This window comes from Barbus barbus (assembly GCF_936440315.1).
Source record: "Barbus barbus genome assembly, chromosome: 22".
NCBI classification, from domain to species: domain Eukaryota; kingdom Metazoa; phylum Chordata; class Actinopteri; order Cypriniformes; family Cyprinidae; genus Barbus; species Barbus barbus.
In genome coordinates this window covers 21644856-21649448 of record NC_136750.1, presented here as the reverse complement: position 1 = coordinate 21649448, position 4593 = coordinate 21644856, and positions in this window count along the sequence as shown.

Below are 4593 nucleotides of genomic sequence, written 5' to 3'. Positions count from 1 at the left end.
CAAGCCACTAATCAGTTCCATAGATAGCTGCGACTTTTACAGCACTCACACATTCCAAAGACTCAAAGAATTAAACTGAACACATGGCTCCCCAGAGGTGCTAGCAGCTTCGCACAGCACAGATGTAAAAATGCCTTTCCGTGGACACCCCAGAGCCCCTTTTTACAGTATCTACTGAGGGGCCACGGACAGGCATAACCCAGCGATGTATTCCAGATCAGGAATTTGATGCATTTCTGTTTCACATCATTTCTCTGGAATGCTGCGCTAGCGCAGAAGGCCCCAAACCGGAGCTGATGGATTCAAGGAAGTTTGAAAAGAGGAATGATGGGATACAGGCGCTGCTGGGGAGCGGGGCGCATCCGGAGCACCGCCTCGCAAGCACCGCCGTTAATGACCCTCCGTCTCGTTGCGTAAAGCCTTAGTGCATCTGGACTGCACATTTACCCCTAGCCTGCTTCTTGCTCTCCGTCACTCATGTAGTATGCAGATATTTGCACAATCATTCGATTTTTATTTTAATATATAAATAACTTTGAAGTTCACTGAAAAGATATTTCATCAACTCGGGCTTTTCCAAGTGTCGAGTGGTGAGACGTGAAGTCCGTGACGGAACTGCAAATGATGATGGATGCGTAAGTGTGGGCCGCGATATTGCAAATGATTCTGTTGTTGTGCTCGTTTTTTAATAAATGCAGCACTTTTTTTCTGGATGCACATCAGACAGATTTGGAGGAATGCAGAGAATCGCCCATTTACATCACTAATGACGTCTTTCACCAGAGCTGATCGATCAGCCGGGGGGGGGGGGCGTAGTTGAAATAAATATTGCTTTTATCATCAAATATCTGATTGCATGTGAGAACACATGTGAGGACCGGGTTACCTTAATGAGCCAAAATATTTCAGCAGAAATTGACTGCAAAATTTGGAGGTTGTTGGACGGGCCTGGGGGTCAGTAGGTCGGTCTCAGCAGTAAATACAGCTTTAAGTGGTGTTGTCAGACCGTTATGACAATCACAGCTGGACGTGTTACATAAGATATTAATGCAGTGCACCTTTTGCCCTCAGTGTTTGCGTGGTATAGCTATTGCTGTACATAAACTTCATGGACGCAATAATTCATCTGACTAAACAAGAGCAGGAAAAAATCATTTTCTGCAGCACAGTTTCCTACTATAAAACATCTAGACACAAACAAGCACGATGCAAATGGGGCAGACGTTTAAGTTTTGGTTTTCAGAAACATAAAAAATTTGTTTCAGTTTTGGTGAAAATCGGACCAATAGTCTAGGAGGAGTTCGAAGTTTGGCTGACAATGGCAACATTGGTATCACTGTTCTCAGTATGACCCAAGGAATTTATTAATACCAGTCTCATTACAATAGGCAAAATACACAGAAAGCTATAGGCCTTTATCACAGTCCGCGTGTCGTCACATCCGGCTCCGATTAGTAGCGTAAAGGAATTTCCGCCTGCTTTATTGTCAATGGACAGATGTCAAGGGGAAGTCGTGGCCTAATGGTTAGAGAGTCGGACTCGTAATCCAAAGGTTGCGAGTTCGAGTCTCGGGCCGGCAGGAATTGGGTGGGGGGAGTGAATGTCCAGCGCTCTCTCCACCCTCAATACCACGACTGAGGTGCCCTTGAGCAAGGCACCGAACCCCCAACTGCTCCCCGGGCGCCGCAGCATAAATGGCTGCCCACTGCTCCGGGTGTGTGTTCACGGTGTGTGTGTGTTCACTGCTGTGTGTGTGCACTTTGGATGGGTTAAATGCAGAGCACGAATTCCATGTATGGGTCACCATACTTGGCAGTATGTCACTTCACTTCACTTCAAGTTTTGTGAAGAAAATTAAACTAATTTAGTTTAATTGAACATTGACGCAATAAACGTCAATGTTAAAACTGCGTATTTATGCCGATTCCATACCACGAATCATGTTATCCTTCATTTTAATGTGTAACATGAGCCGCTGCCAGTCAGATTAATGAAGAGCACGCAGTTACTGCCAGAGGAATAGGCCTACTCGGACTGATTCAATTTTATTTTTAATATTATTTTGTTTATTTTTTTAATTATATTCATTGTGATTAACCTCCCGCTCTTGTTCACAGTATAACAACATTCAATCGTTGCGCGCAATCACGGAGAATATAACTCGATTAAGATAATCAAATTTATTTTTAATTATTGTCTATGGGCTGGAAATATTTAATTTGAACAACTTCAATTTGATGCAATTATAGAGAATTGCATCATAAAGTCAGCGCGTGAAAAAAAATTTGAGCATTATGTTTAATACAACAAGTTTGCCCTAAACCTTTAATTTAATCCTTCTATACAGCCTTTAGTCATAATTAACGTTTTAAGCTTTGGCTAATTTTAATGCTTATTAATGTGATATGTTGTTTGTATAGTTTTCTCGCTGTTCTGTAATGAAATAAGGTGATCAGACATTGCCTATACACATACAGTATGGCTCACGCGCGCCTATTTAAGTCACGAAATACGCATCAGGATATCATGACAACATATTCCTTCGTCTCATAATACTCAATTAATTGTTGTAAACTGAGATTGGTGTCTTTAGAAGACATATATGTGCTGAATTCTACATAAATAATCCACAACAATGCCGTGCTATGGGCCCAGCCGTTGATAGAGGCTGCAGCGGAAGTTCTTTTATGCTACTATTTGAATCTTCTGCTTTTCGAACGCGGAAGTGTGATAAAGGCCTATTAGCATTTATTTGAAACTTCATTATAACTTGTGACCACTAGGTGGCACTGGCTCGAAGCTTCTCAGGCTCTTTCAGGGCATCGTGCTGATGAACCATACCAAGTTTCGTAACGATACGTCAATGCGTTCATAAAATATAGTATTTTATTACAAAATTACAAAAATAAATTTACTACAAAGAAGAATAATTCTAACAGATACATCGCACCATCTGTGCTTGGCCCCTAATAAGAAGAATAAATCTTTTAAGATAATATATGTATTGTTTTATTAAATATATATTTATATAAATATTATATAACATATTTTAGAATATTTCATAAATATTTATTTATTAACATATAAAGGTGTTTAAGCACAGACTGGTCTTTTTAATTTAATAATGTAGGCATGTTTTTCTTTTCTTTTTTACTATTATCCATATGACACGCAACACTCCAAAAAGCACATTAATTACTGATAATTATGATAATAATAATAAAATATTTTTAAATACATATATTAAAAATGTAAATTTTCATAAATATTATAATCACATTATTTTATATATATATTTGTTTATTTGCAATGAAGTTTTACTATTTTAAATTGTACTATTTAAAGGGATAGTTCACCCAAAAATGAAAACCTGTATGAATGCCTTTGTTCTGCTGAACACAAAGGAAGATATTCTGAAGAATGTGGGAAACAGAGCAGTTCTGGGGCACCATTGACTTCCATAGTATTCCAATGGTGCCCCAAAACAGCCTGGTTACAGACTTTCTTCAAAATATCTTCCTTTGTGTTCAGCAGAACAAAGACATTCATACAGGTTTGGAACTACTTGAGGGTGAGTAAATGATGACAGAATGTTCATTTTTGGGTGAACTATCGCTTTAAGTTTTACTATTACCCATAAATGATACTCAACACTCATGTAAACCAACTAGAAATTAATATCTGCCAAGAATTTTTGTTAAAATTTCACAAGATGAGTTCATGGAAAACAAATGGACCCTTGTGGCTAATAACACAAATCTGACACTTCCGAACAAGACTGGCAGCAATACAAATTTAGTGTGTACAAGTGTTCATCTGTCGTCCTCTTAGGTAAGAGCAGCATTAACCTCTAATCCAACTCAATTATACATCTTAAAATAATCACAATTCCAATCTCATTTTAATCATTCCATCCTGTACATGAGCAAGCATGCTAAATAAGAAATTCAATTTCTTCCCTGTTATCTGAATACATTGCTCCCCATTGAGAAATTAAGATGATGATACATCTTCATTCCACCAAGTCAGAGTTAAATTTGTGCTTTGTTTAGACTACGAGCGATTTTCAATTACTTATACAGAAATAGTTTATGGAAACTGTGAGTGTATCAGGAATCCAATTATCATATCCATGGAGAATGAAGGTGGCCAACCTTTTTAATAGCCTTGCGTTACACTTGATCAGGAACACATTTATGCACATGCCAGTTAAAACAGTCTTCTGCCCGTCTCATTCACAATTTGCCTTTCAAGATAATACAATTTTGAGTACATTTTAAAAAGATATAATCATGACATTCCACTATAAAAGCTTAGACTATTTGGTTTTAAACTTAAAATGTAAACTAAATGATAAAAAAATTATAAATTATGAATACATAACACTTATAGATACATCTAAACATTTCAAATAATAGCCATGTCTCCTTTAAACTCATTTTAATTTTCCTTAGCACCTAATATCCCAAGCAGCAGGAAAAAGACAGGCTGCAAATACAGTGATCTATCGACCCCTAGTGGCTTTAAAAACCACCATCACTTTCTATCCACTCAACAAAATGACTCTATATTACTCCTGAAAACCAATCATTT